The 14929-nt window shown below is 42.2% G+C and overlaps 1 long non-coding RNA gene across 1 annotated transcript; it reads right to left on the bottom strand.

The window, feature by feature from the left end:
• Window positions 1-342: 342 nt before the first annotated feature.
• On the bottom strand, window positions 343-1760 carry LOC120288805. The gene is made up of 2 exons (XR_005546787.1): window positions 775-1760; window positions 343-697 (listed from the first exon to the last, which is right to left on the bottom strand). It is a non-coding gene; the product is annotated as an uncharacterized LOC120288805 (long non-coding RNA).
• Window positions 1761-14929: the final 13169 nt, after the last annotated feature.

The raw sequence follows: 14929 nt of genomic DNA, 5'->3' as shown, positions 1-14929 counted from the left end.
CAATTTTCAGATGCCATCGACGTTTTCGTAGTGTGAGACTTTGGCCAAGATCAAGACTTTCTCATAATGTAACTTGAAAATCAACTGCAGCAATCTGCATTATGCATAAGACTGTATCCACGCCGTAATATTCTATCTACTAGTAGATATAGAAAAGTTTTGATGGATTTTTTACAAAGTTGAAGATTGAGTTCTTCCAAACATGAAGCAACCGAATGTGAACATGATAGATGCCCCTTCACTACCCTGTGTCGCAGTCAATTTTGAAGTCAATGGGGTTCCAGAAATTCACACAGTAGCGAAAAACAGGATAAGTACACTAGAAATACTAAAAGCTATGTATGGCGTTTACTTTAGTACTAAAAATTTTCAAGAACTCATCTAAATGTCAAATTTTTTGAAAAACTTTTAGTGCTAACTCTGATCTGTTTGGCCAAAAATCCGATGCGGCCTTTTTGTAGAAGTTTTTAAGCCGACATGGCTTGCCGGAGGGTCTAATTAGCATTTGAAGCATGAGATGTAGTAGCTTTCCCAAAAGTTAAAAAAAAAAACCTACATCGTCAAATTGAAATAAAGCTCCAATTTGGAACTCTAATCGGTCATTGAATGAGTCCTTCCACCTTGATCTGCCATGTTCCGGCAAGCCACGAGAAGCTGCTCCACCAGCTCATTCCGACCTCACCAGCCTGTCCCACCCCTTCTTGAGAAAAGAGAAGATCAAATCTCAGCTTCAACTTTGGTCTGAACAGAACAAAATGGGGAGTCGGACACTACCTGGTATGTGGACGATGACGGAGTTGCAATCTGTGATGAGATCAAGGACAGAAAGTTCAACTATAACTGCCGGTGGGAATCAAAGTGAATGAATAGATTTCGGGAGCAATTCCATCAATTCGTAACCGGCCGCAGAGCAGAGTAAAACAGAGTGTACCTCACACTCTTGCGGAATCAATTGTTGGTGGCGGCAAACGAAGGTCAGATCAACGGGGAAGATTCTCAGTGACGAAGAAGCTGAGAATCAAAGCCAGCAATGTTGTGTTGAGCCGGATCCAAGTTCTTTAAGTACTCGGATCGCAGAATAGAGAGTAGAGCAGGATAATTCATGGCACGGCGATATTATTTCGACGATTGAGAGTGGCTGACAATTTGGGAGCTCCATAACATCTGAGCTTTTGCTTCCTTTTTCATGCAAAAAAATGTGTTTTTGGAGACTGTACCCCTCCATCCTTCTATGTTCTCTGTGAAATGTGTCTATATACCCTAAAAGAAATGAATCCTACTCCGTCAAACCTCAAAATTGATTCTGTTGAACAGCTTTTCTAGAATCTTCTCGAGAGGACATTGCTTCGCCCGGCCACATCGAAGAGGTGCGGGACGCACGTCTGAAGCTTCGGGAGTGGGTGAACAGAGATTCAAGACAGACAGGCGAGCTCTTAAAAAGCGAAAATTGAGGACACGAAAAAAAGGCCTCTCGGCCGAGCTTGCCGAAGACAATAGGGGTAGTTTGCGAGCGACACCGACACTCGTCCATGGATGGAGCAATTCGCGAGCGTCCACGTCACTCGAGCAGATCCGGTGGCGACTCCACTGGTGGCGACGATGGAGGAGGGGCGGAGGTCGAAGTCGGAGAGAGGGCATGACCAGATGAGTTTTTCGAGCAAGAGAGACTGGAGGCGTGCTGGTGAGAAACAGGGCCGACGCCATTGTTGCAGAGAGCGAGCTTAGGGAGAGGATAACGGAGGAGAGAGATAAAAGGGAAAAAAAAATGCCCATATTTTCTCCTCTTCGTTGGACACTGGACAGCAACCAAAAAACACGTGGACTTCTTTTTTATTTTTTTTAATGCCGAGTTATATTATAGTCCCCTAAATTTTTATCTGGAATTTATTTAAGTGATTTTTTTTCTTTAATTTAGCACTCAAATGAGCTGGCGAAATTTTTTGGCATTAAAGTGAATGCTATACATAACTTTTAATATTTTTATATAGTTATCCTAACGAAAAATAATAATCTAAGGAAGTGATGAAGCAAAAAATTGAACAGACAATGACAATACTGATAATACTAATACTAATAGTAATGCCAAAAAAATTGAACTGACAATGACAAAACTGACAATACTAATACTAACAACAATGCCAAAATGGTACTACCAAAACTGTAGTACTCATCACTCAACTGTGCTAACGAGCAAACATGTCGGTAGAGCCTGATTGAACAAAAGCAAAGTTTGTTCCCACTGCATGTTTTGTATATAGTTTGATATATTATACCTTGCAAATTATACATATTATAGGCGTTGATTTCACAATTGGACAAACACTAATTAATAATGTAATTTACTATTTTACAAAATTGATCTAATATGTTGAGATATAAAGATTATTAATTAATGGAAAAATGTCACAAATGGTCTCTATACTTTTACTTAATGTATAATTTCATTCTTGAATTTTCAATTAGCTCAATTTGGTTTCCTGAACTATCCATAAATGTCCTATCTAGTCATTCCGTTACTTTTTTCCATTTTTTTTTCTCTTCCCTCTGCCGGCCATGGCAAAGCCAATGGAGGGAAGCCGGCATCCGGCGAGGGTCACCCTCACCTGGGCTAGCTAGGGCGATTCTCGCCAGCATCTAGCGAGGACGGCCCTCACCTACGTCAAGCGAGGGCTATCCTTGCCCAACACAAGCGAGGGCCGTCCTCGCCGGATGCAGGCGAGGGCAGCCCTTGCTAGCGTCCGGTGAGGACGGCCCTTGCCCAGCGTCCGGCCAGGGCCGCCCTAGCCAGCCCAAGCAAGGGCGACCCTCGCCGGATGCCGACTTCCCTTCATCGGCTCAACTATGGTCGGTGGAGGGAAGAGAGAAGAAGAAAAAAAAAAATAGAAAAAGACCAAAATGCCCAATTTCATTAACTTTAACTAATGGAAGGATGAAATTGATCAATTTTCAAATAGGCAGGGACTAGATCGGACATTTATCGATAGTTCAGGGATCAAATTGAGCCAATCGAAAGTTCAGGGATGAGATTATACATGAAGTAAAAGTATGGGGACAATTTGTGACATTTTCCCTTAATTAATCTAATATGAGCTTGGCTAATATGGGCCTAGTAAAGCTCAACTTGTGATGAGAGGGCGTGTGGTTTAAAACTTTATAAATAATACTCAAGTCTCTCATCTAACCTTAATGTACAAATATCCTCACATAATAAGCATTTACTGAAGGATGAGGGAAATAGATAGTGTTAGCGATATAGAGGGCAATAGAGAAAAAGCTCTTGAAAGCACTTGAACTTTGGATCATCTTTGTTCCGCATTAAAAACAATGGATTCTAATTCATGTGCTCAAATCTCTTTTACTCAATTATAGGTGTTCTTGATTCTAGTTATAGAGATCTTAGGTGCCGTTTTTATAGCTAATATGTGGTATCCGAGCTTTTCATAGCCTAGAACTCGAAAGTACAAATTTGGCTTCTTTAGGAATTTTTTGTCAAGTGAAAATTGATTTTAATTGCATAAAAGGTAAGAGATGGTTCAAACGAGCATTTTGAGTGGTTGCACGCAACCAGGGGCACACGCCCCCACGCATGGCCACACTCCGATGGCCGATTGCATGCATCGAGCACGTGCCTCCATGCACTCTTACGCGCAGGTGCTCCCTACACACATTCTTGGGCTAACGTCATGCTAACGTTGGCAACCCACAAAGTGGGTTAACCCGGGTGACTCAAACCAACCCAATCCAGGACGCGACTTGTTAACCCACTCGACCCAATTCTCTAATGACCGGACCAGTCAACCATCAAACCAGTCAAACCTCCATTTAATCGGCGGTTCATGCCGATTCAAGCACTCTAGTGCGTGCGTTACGTGTGCCGTGCACTCTAGTGGCACATGAGGACGTGTCCAATCTCTTATTGGAGTGTTCTTGGAGCCTAGGTGCTCGTATTGAGATTCTTTACATTGTGATATATTTATTTTACATGTTTGATAATTTTATCAATGTGAAAATACATATAGAACCCTAAATATGTGTATTTTTAAGGTGTTTTTCGTATTTTCCTATATTTCTCTATGATATTAGAAATACAAATACTAGCTCTCATGTATATCAGAGTGTCATTCATTGATAATATGCATAATTTAATATGTATCAATAAATGGAGTAATGTAATTGACATGACATGTGATTTTAGTGACAAATTGCCAATGTCTTCAACTCTAAAATTACATGTATATGGTGAATGTAAGACAAAATTTATTCCCTAGTAGAAGAAAGTTTCAAAAATTCAACCGGGTTATGACTGCCAAAATGATACACTTGATTGGATTTTAGAAATATTTGTCTCATACTGTGATGGGATGTTTCCTATTCTGCTGTGTGGTCATTCTCCCAAAGGAGAGGATTTTTTATTGGTACATGAACAACTTATGTGTTGATACCTAAATTTTGCCTAACCATTTAAAAATTAGTTGCATAAAAATTAAGATTAATATCTAACCCCTAAATAAAAATATTAATTACATATAGATATTGGGAGCATTTGCGTTAATAGTTGCGTTCATTGGACCGATGGATGGATTTAAATGAATGGATCTGGACAAATTGTGCTAAGCTCATGGTGAAAGGAAATTTGGGCTAGCCCGTAAACATTGTTAGTGGCCAAAAATCTCATATAGCTCGGAGCGTTGAATCAAGAAAGATGGATTTCTCAAGGAGCAATTAGGTTATACGTGATTGATTTTTTGGCAATTGGCAGACAAGATGAGGAAGATACAGTCAATATCTTTATAGAATCGAGTCCCTAGTCTAACCAAATTGGGAATGTAGCTCGCGGCCAATGGATGAGAAGGAAAGAAAATCGATTTCTGCACATGCAAAATCAAAGAAGGGGAAAGAATAACACAAGTGAGGAAGAGATCAAGATAATTATATATTAAGCACTCCCAAGAGGAGCGAAGATATGCTCTCTTCCCTTGAAAGCCTCAGCTGTCCCATCTATGAAAAGGACCCATTACAAGACAAAGAGGAGGCCATACAATTGATACACACGGCCTCATTGGGGGGATCCGTTCACAAGAACACGTCCACAATAGTGATGGAGAGAATATATGGCTACATCAAGAGAAGGGGAGTCGTTCCCAATGCACAAATAAGAGAGGAAGAGAGAAGATTTCTTTTTCTTTTGACTACAGGCGATGCTGGCTAGGGGTGTCAGGAACCGAACCGGAAACCGAACCGAACCAGAAACCGAACCGAACCGAACCGAACCGAAAAATTCGGTTTTTTCGGTTCGGTTCGGTTTTCGGTTCGGTTCCCATTAAAAACCAATATTCTTTTATTGGTTCGGCTTTTATCGGTTAACCGAACTGAACCGATCCGAACCATAAACCGATAAAATCCACAAACCGTTTTTATCTCTCCCGACTCCCGTCTCCTCTGGCTCTGAGTCCTCCTCTGGCAGTAGGGGGCTCGGCGAGGAAGGCTGCAGATCACTCAGGTGCGGCGGAGGGGAAGTTGTTGTGGTGCCATCGCTCGGAGGGGGAGCTGCAGGGGACGAGTGAGCGGTGGCGCGACTGCAGGCGTCGGGCCTCGCGGGTCGCTGGCGGAGCGGCGGTGCGAGCTCGCAGGTGAGGGGTGACCGGCCCGAGATCTGCTGGCGTCAGGTTGCAGGTGGAGACGCTCGGAGGCGGCGAGCGTTCCGGCACGGCTGAGCGGGCAGTGGCGGAGGCGATCGGGCGACAGGGCTGCACGTCGCGGGCGAGACCGGCGGAGCGGCGGTGACCGGCCGCTAGGCCGCTTGTGCTGGGCTCGCGAACGGCGGACACGGGCAGCGAGTGCGGGGGAAGAAGATGAACAGTGCCCACTTTTTCCTTCTGCTGGCCTGTCCTTCACGTTCACGTCTCTTCCTCTCTGTCTCCTCTCTGCAGAGTGCAGTTACTGCTGCTGCTGTACAGCTTTTCCTTTTAACTTTTCCGTATAAAGCTTTCGTTTTTGTGTTTTTGTGTTTTTAGAAGAACGAAGAGAAGCCCCCCGATTTCCCCCGTCTATTCTCTCTAGCCTGTTCTCCTCAATTTCGAAAAAAAACCGAAAACCGAAAATCGAAAACCGAAAACTGAAAAACCGAACCGAACCGAACTGAAAGGTTCGGTTCGGTTCGTATTCAGTTCGGGTCTTATTCGGTTCGGTTCGGAAGATTTTTTAACAGTTCGGTTCGGTTCGGTTTTTCTAAAAACCGAACCGAACCGTTGACACCCCTAATGCTGGCCCCTGGATGCTGCTTCCTCTTCCAAGAAGCTGTTGTCATCGGAAAATACATCCAGCCACCGCAGCGCAAGTCTACTTGAGCCATCAACGACTTGCAAAGCTCTGTCCGACCCCTTGCCCAGTACCTTCAAGTTCCTGCTCCCTTCACCGACGCGGATGTTGCCCCGACGAAGCTGATCCAACCTGCGACGATGACTCGCTGGTTCTGCCACTGCTGCAGCGGTTGACTTGCTGCTCCGTCTCACCAGCCATGACTCGGGATCCCAGCACACGGTTGCTAGGTTCCCGTCAAAATTGCCGATTGCTTCATCACTCGCGCAATCCTTTCGGCCATTGTAAATCCAAGCTTATTCTACAGTTCTCCGCATCAGCTTCGGCGAGACAATCCCCAGCACTCCTCTCCTCGCCAACAAGTTTCCCAGCAGGAACCATTATACTTAACATGTTCTATGAAGATGCTGCCGCGAAAGTAATCAACACCTTCTACAAGGAAACTTGCCTATGGACGAGGAACGCCTACTTCTGTGACATTTTCGATTCGGACCCCTATTTCGGGCACGAGGAATGGACTAAGGACCAGTATGCAAATAAAAAGAATGGGTTATGAGTCAATCCTAAAGATTGTTCACGAGTCAATTAGCGGATTGGAGGTGAGGCAACTCAAGATCAGGGTTACGTTAAACCAAAGTGTTCGACCATGAAAAGACCATTTGACCATAAGAATCGATGTGGATGATCACATACCATCACGAGTCCATCAATGGATGGGTATGAATCTATTCAACTCAAGTATATACTGGTCACGGGTGACTCCACACAATTACTATATCATTCGTGAACAACCCTAATCCGATTCTGTGTGACCCTAAGCCAAGGCAAGTCAATCGATCCTACACGATTACATGACAACGGAGGATTATTCATGGATTGATCAGACTCAAACATGGATTGGTTTCGAGTCAACCATGGGTCACACGTGGAACCCTAGACAAGCGCGGACTTCGGTTTGGGTCTGGCCGCCTGAGTACTGCCGAAATTGCCCAATTTGTGTAGACCATGTTAAGGCCATTTCTGCTCAAAACTTAACCACAAACCTCAGTCCAATTACGGATGTCAATTATGGATGATCTCAAGATATTCCTATTTGGTTAAGACGATATTTAGCTAGTCCTCACAATAATCCTTCGTCCTCTTGAATTTTGATCAATTAAAAGGGAACAATTATTGGAAGCCAAGAAGCCCCACATGCCTAAGCTAGGGAGGGAACTTGAGGATCTAGTTGTCTTGTAAAGTTTAAACCAATCCTTGGATTTTGGAAGGTAATCCATAAGTGCAATGGTTGAGTCATGTGCTTATTAAGGGATTTAGGCCATAATAATCCTAAATATGAGAGTTAAATAGTTTATTGAGGACAAGTTAAGAAGAGACTAATGTTTGGTGGCCATACAAAGGGGGAGGGCAAAGGAGAGAACAAATCTAGTTTGCATAACTAAATTAGTTGCTCTTGAAACTAAATAATGATTAATACCTATCTAAGGTTGGCCAAGATTAGTCCTTAATGTGACACTTGGATGGATAGGAATAGTCTTGCAAACCAAGTCAAGGAAATCATCATTAGCCATCATTACCTATCCAATTATTGAGTTTCTCATAAAAAGGCTTAGAACCATTCTCTCTCTCTCTCTCTCTCTCTCTCTCTCTCTCTCTCTCTTTCTCTTTCCTGAGACTACTCATCTTCCTCTACCTCTCTCTCTCCCCCTCTCTCGGTCGTTCCTCCCCCCCAATGTGAGCCGTCGTCGCCGCCTGCTCGCCATCACCATTGTCGTTGTCATGAGCTATGAGCCACCCACCATCCGTCTTCATTCTTGTTCTAATGTCGTAAGTAGATCCCTAAACATTGGTTAGGGTGTTGTCTTGCGTAGTTTGGACTTAGGTTAGGTTTTGTTCTTATTGTTGAATAGGGTTGAGCCATCCTAGGTAGAGTAGATTCATGTATTATTTTTGTATGGTTTGCTCATATTATGCTTGAGTTACGAGGTTTGAGAATATGCAAGATCTTGCTATGTGATCATTGAGGTTACAAGGACTTCTTGTTGTTAATGGATGCGGTTTATCTATGTGTTATTGTCTATGCTTGATTACAAGGATTTGTTGTTGTTAGTGGACGTGGTTTATCTATGTGTTATTGTCTATGCTTGATTACAAGGATTTGTTGTTGTTAGTGGACGCAGTTTATCTATGTGTTATTGTCTATGCTCGGTTGCAAGGATTTGTTGTTGTTAGTGGACATGATTTGTCTATCTATTATTGTCTATGCTTGGTTGCAAGGATTTGTTGTTACTAGTGGAAGCGATTTGTTTATGTGTTATTATTTATGCTTGGTTGCAAGGATTTATTATTGTTTAGGCATTTAGCAACTTGTTCAGTAGTAATAATTTCTATTTTTTTTGTTCCTAGAAATAGATTTGGAATAAAAATTTATTTGGTAATTTTTTTACTCTTAGGAATAGATTTGGAACAAAATCAAGATGTAAAAAAAAAAAAAGTTGCTTTTTTGTTACCAGAAACAATTCCAAAATCAAGCAACCCAATTTTTTTCTTTTCTTTTTTTTTTTCTTTTCTTGTTCTTCTTCCTTCTCTCTTCTTCTTCCATTGCCGTCATCGTTAGCCGCCACTTTGCTGCTGTCCATTGCCACTGTCGTCGCAAGCTCACCAGGCCAAGATGAGGTCCGATGAGCTTGCTAGAGGCCTTGCCTGGTAGGGCGAGGCTCACTTGAGCCTTGGTTGGCAAGGCCAAGCTCGCTAGCCACTAGTGGTACTCGACCTTGGTGGACCACCGCGAGGTCAACGTCATCTAACCAAGGCAAGGCCGACCTCGTGGTGGCTTGGTGAGGCCAAGCCCTATCAATGGCTAGGTGAGCTCGGCCTCACCAAATCTAGGCAAGGCTTCTCGCCCGGCCAAGGCTTGGCCGAGCCTCACCCAATTGTTGGCGAGGCTTGGGCGACGAGGCACGCCTTGCCAAGGGCCGACAACCCTCTTGAGAGGTTGCAGCCCTTGTCTGGCCAGTCGCCAATCATCCCGAGGCAGGCAACTAGCCAAAGGTTAAAGAAGAAGAGAGAGAAAAGAAGAAAAAAAGTACTAAAAATATTTAAAAATTAAAAGAAAATGGTTTGTATTAGAAATTTTGAGAACGGTATCACATGCAATTCTATTCCTGAATAAAATTTTTTTGCCAATTACTAAATGCTTTCAAATGCTTAAAAAATTTTCCTGCTAACAAAATTAAAAAGAATCATTTTTTATTAGAAATTGCTCTCACGAACAGAATAGTTACCGAACACACCATTAGTAGATATGATTTGTCTATACGTTATTGTTGATGCTTGAAAACACACCTTGAGCTTTGAAATGAGATTCACGTTGGTCTTAGATGTGCATGGTGTTAGGGAAATCCCTTATGATGTTTTGAAGATGACAAAATAAATCAAAGGCTACTAACAAGTTTGATGGTTGAGTAATAGACCATGCAGATGTTAGAACATGTAAATGATATTATCAAAGTCGAAGACGGCGGAAGACTGAACGTAACATATGTCAGTATATTTTGAAGATTTCTAGACTTACGTGTCAAAGTCCAAGACTCAAACTCAAGACTCAAAGTCTGAAGATTGCCGAGACTCAAGACTCAAAGTCCAAGATTGCCGGACTTTAGTGTCAAAGTCTGTTCTACATCGAAGTCCGCCAACTCGACTAATTCCGATCGAACGTGAATGCTGAACCGGAAGATAGACTCTATGCTAAAGCTGAACTAGGTACGAGACCTTAAAGCTAAATCTGCTCGGCATGGCATATGTTCGAGACCCATATTGTAAAGTCTACAGACTTCCCGCATTGTAAAGTCTATGGCTATCGACTTTACATCCGCATTCAACAGATCGTAACTCAAGCCCAATCATATAACGGCTAGTGATCTGGTTTGGATTCCACATCAAGATTAATTTGATTGATTCAATCTAATTGATTGACGATTGGATCTTGAAGACAAGAACTTTCTATACGAAGAAGCTTTACTTATGGAAACCAAGATTTCGTTTGTATGGGCGATCGGAATCAATTTGGGATTCTACCTTTGTCACTCAACGGCTACCAAATCTTCTAGATACAGAGCTATCCAATGGGTATATTGGAAGACGATTCTCCGGGATACTATCCAACGGGTAGTTTGGAAGTGGAGGAGTATTTAAGGAGATGAAGGACCGATGAGCAAGTAAGAGACAGAGCGTAGAATTTATAATTCCAAAGTCTGAGCGACTTTCGATCATATACTTGTCTCTTGAGAGCTTAGATGTTTGTAATCGTGAGAGAAATACCAAAAGAGTGACTTAGTGAGATAGTGTGATCTACTACTAAGTGTTTGCACTCGGTTGTAATCTCTTGTTAATTGCATAGTGGAATCTAGCCAAGAAGGTCATTAGCGTGGGAGAGTGGACGTAGGCTTGGATTAAGTCGAACCACTATAAATCTTGTGTTCTTATTCTCTTCCCTAACTCCTTTATTTTGTTCATACTAGCACTCTCACATGGAAGTACGCTGGGTTGGGTCTCTCTCTTGGTTTGGCGATATTGAAGTATATCATTTCTGAACAAGGTTTGACTTAAGTCGATGCTCAAATGTAACGGGTCAAACCACGGTTCTCATTTCATACTTGGAATATTGTAACAATGCAGTTTCGGTAAGTCATTGCACTTCGCTTGGCACACCTTTGAGGCACTATTGCATCGAACTAGAGAAATGATAAAACCGTGTTGTGTGCTCATTTGCACATATGGTCACATGAGGAAAGCCATCACCATTACGGTAGCCAACAACTAGCCACAAGCAACCTGAAGTCTTGCCATAGGCTGGCGAGGCTTAAGCTTACCAGATCCTAATGAGTCAAGCCTTGTTAACATCCAAATTTTATTGATGTTTTTAAATATCCATTTATTTTACAAAAATATTAAAAAAAATTATAAAAGATAAGAAGCAAAAACTTGGAAAAATGAATAAAGTGGACCCAAGAAAAAGAAATAAAAACAAAAATAAAAGGGGGAAATCGAGCGGGCCGGCTTGTCTAGCCCACTTGGTCTCGGCTCACCTGCAACCCAGCTTCCCATTTCCTTTCTTTTCTTTGGCCCATTTTCCTTCTTTTATTTGGCCCACCAGAGCCTAAAAAGTGGCCCAGCCCAAGGCCGCTTCCTACCCTTTGTTTGCACGAACCAGCGCCCACGAAGCAAAAACGTCATAAGAGTGACGTGAGAAAAGTGGGGAGCCTTCTGGAACGCATGAGCTGGCGTGGGCGAGGAAAAAACAAAAAGATTCCTTACGGAGGCGAGGAGGGCATGCTGGTGCTCACTGGACGAAGCGGGGAATGGGGCATATAACGGAAAAAGGATGGGCGGATGCTCTGACGTTCTTTAAGAGAGGTTCGCAGAATCAACGGCGACGATACCTCCGGCGGCCTGACTCCGTCTCCGGCGTGCACGAGTCTGACCTCGATCAGCGATCTCGAGGACTTTACTTCCTCACAGCTCGGCGATCTCAAGCGCCGCCTCGATCGCTCGCACTCCGGGATCTCCAAGGACGTCGAAGCCTCTCGCTGCCGCTTCCACAACCGCTTGTAGATCCAGGTCCGGGCAATTCAGCAAGTCACGGATGAAGTGGACAAGGAATATAATAAGATATCTGAGCAGATCAATGAAACTCGAAGAGCTTTGAAGGCGACGTTCATGGAATTATGGACGATGCTCAAACCTGCACATCTCACGAAGATCGCCGCCTATTCTCTCTCTCTGCTGCTGTTCGTTGGCAGAAGAGGAGAAAGCGGGTAAGGGGAGAGAGAGAAGAGAGGGGGGACGCTCCGCGTTATGGCAGGAGATTGGCTCGAAAGCTTTCGGGGGTTCTCTGCAAGTTCTCCTCACACAGAGACGTGAGGGCACCTCATCTTTCTGGGCTGGGTCCAGATCGCAAAAGGAGAGAGAGAGAGAGAGACGTGCGCTAGCCTCGAGCTCCGACCGGAGAAGACGAACATCGATCATCGCGCTCGGACCTCGACCGTCGACCCATAACCACCCGTCGGTCATTCCCACCGACCGGCGCCTATCACCTCCGGTTTGCCATTCCCGACCACCGTCTTTGTCCACGGTTGAGCGAAAGCCTTCCTTCTCGTCTCGTCGTCCGTCGCCGGCGACTGTACGACGCCAAAACTTCACCCCGTAACAGGTAGGAGTTCGCTCTCAAACACCATTTTTCGGCCGTGTCTCATTGAGCCCGAAATCTAATTTTTCTATTTTTTAGAGATCATAGGCGATTGATATAGTAATGAGACTGAGTTATAATCTATGATGTGGGTTCATGTTGTCATCATGTGTCGAAATTTGAGTCTCATTTCACCATGATATCAGTCTGGAGCTTGTTTTATAAAGTGCACACCATGCTTTTGTTAGAATGCTTAAAAGAAGACCGGAAAATTTCTCGCGTTTAACTCGGAACCGATCTCATTCGTTTCTGTATTCGCCGAACCCTACTTGATTTCTTCGTATTTTGCTGTTTTTTCATGTGACTTCGCGATGTTATTTTTCGCCGCCCAAGTTGGCCTTGCAAGCTCTCCTTCGCTGGAGCTAGCCTCCCCACGTCGGCGAGCCTACGGTGTGTCTCTCTCCATTTTTTAGTGCCTTTGTGTTTGTTTTATTTCTGGAATTTCTGGTGTTCATACCGGAGTTTAGGTGAGGATTTTTTGTGAAATTTCGGGTCGCTGGAGTAGGCGCTCGGCGTTGGTCGTCGCCGGTCGGGACGGATGGCGGGCTAATGATGGTGGTTTGGTGGCGACGTAGTTGCTGGCCGTCGTCGGCCGGAGCGATGGCCGGGCGTCGGGTGGGGCGGTCTTAGTTCAGTAAAGTTGCAGGTGGTGGAGTCTTCGGTGAAGGAGGGTTGGCGTGAGGTGGAAGATGAAGACAGAAAAGGACAAAATAGGGAAAAAATAAAAAAAGGGTAAAAGAAAACGAATTAAAAATGAAAATTATGATCGCATTTGGTAATCATCATGCTCCTGAAAACAATTTCTGATTCGAAATTATTTTTTTTATTCTATTCTAAGAAATAATTTCTGAGTAAAAAGAAATTTAGAAACTACAAAAATTTATGATTTTGAAATAGAAAAAACATAAATGCATTTTAAGAATCCGTATAAAATTTCTATTCAAATTGTTTTCAATTACCTTTTTAGATGACTGTAAGTTTGATATTGAATTCTCATGGACCACTCATCAATATAATTGTCTTCTTATGAGTGAAGAGATCATATTATATTTTATTATATTTTTAATTTCAAAAGAATTCGAATTCTAATTCTATTCCATTCTAAAATTCTATCAAATCATAGAAATTCTATTAATTAATTAAATTTATACTAAGTAATAAAAATATTCACTAATCAATTTTTTTATTAAATAGTAAATAATAAACTATAGTATAAACTATAAATATAAATACTAAATAATAAATTAAAATACAAAATTAAACATGTATTTTATATATAGCAAAATTTCAATTCCTACTTCAAATAATTTTCTTTTTTTTAAATAATTTAATTTTTTTTTCTTTTTTTTTTTTTTTATTTTTCCTTTCTTTCTCCCCTTCTTCTTCTTCTTCTTCTTCTTTTTCAAGGTGCCGACATCAACCTTGGGATGACCAAATGACCGCCGACGAGAGTCGGCGACCACGAGAGTGTCACCCGCCCTCGATGAAGCTTGGATGAGCCCTAGCTAGGCGAGCAGCCTTACCCAGATCTGGCAAGGCAGAGCTCACCCAACTGCCAGCGAGGCTTCACCTCACCGGGCCACCGTGAGGTTGGCTTCGCCTTGGCCAGGCGACACTGACCTCGCGATGCCTCGTAGAGGCCGAGCCCCGCCGATAGCTAGGGGAGCTCGGCGACGACTAGCGGATGGCAAGGGGCGGCAATGATGGTAGACGACAATAGCAAAATGACGACAAGACTTGAAGAACAAGGAGATGAAAAAGAACAAGAAGAAAGAAGATGAAAAAGAAAAAAAAAAATAGGTTGACTTGATTCTAGAATTGTTCTTGAGAAAAAATAATCAACTTTTCTTTTTTATTTTCTATTCTATTCCAAATCTACTTCTGTAAACAAAAAAAATAGAAATTTGTTCCCGGGAACAAATTTTTTGTCAAACACATTTTTGTTCCAAATCTACTCTCTGAAACAAAAGAATAGAAACAAGCATTATTTGGCAAGTTGCCAAATAGGCTTTAAAAGTCTTTTTTAAATCCAACTGGGTCGGGTTCGGGTTTTACTCATGTCAATGGGCTAGATTGCGTAAAACCTGTGTGAGCTTGTTCCCCAAATGCAATGATAATAAATAAACTAATTAAAAAATTAATTGAAAGTTTTTGGAAAATATTTTTATTTTTTTTTAAATTTAAAAATTGAGAAAGTGATAAAAAAAAATTTAAAATTTTAGGAAATAATAAGAAGTTCAAAAATCAAAAAATTATTAGAAAATTAGAACTTTAGAAAATCATTAAAATTTTGAAAAAAATTCGAAAAAGTCATTAAATATATATAATTAGAAAAAATTAAAAAATTGGAATATCGTAAAATTC

The sequence above is a fragment of the Eucalyptus grandis genome, chromosome 1 (genome assembly GCF_016545825.1).
Source record: "Eucalyptus grandis isolate ANBG69807.140 chromosome 1, ASM1654582v1, whole genome shotgun sequence".
NCBI lineage: Eukaryota > Viridiplantae > Streptophyta > Magnoliopsida > Myrtales > Myrtaceae > Eucalyptus > Eucalyptus grandis.
The sequence above is the reverse complement of the archived record's forward strand: the minus strand, read 5'-3'. Positions and strand labels throughout refer to the sequence as shown.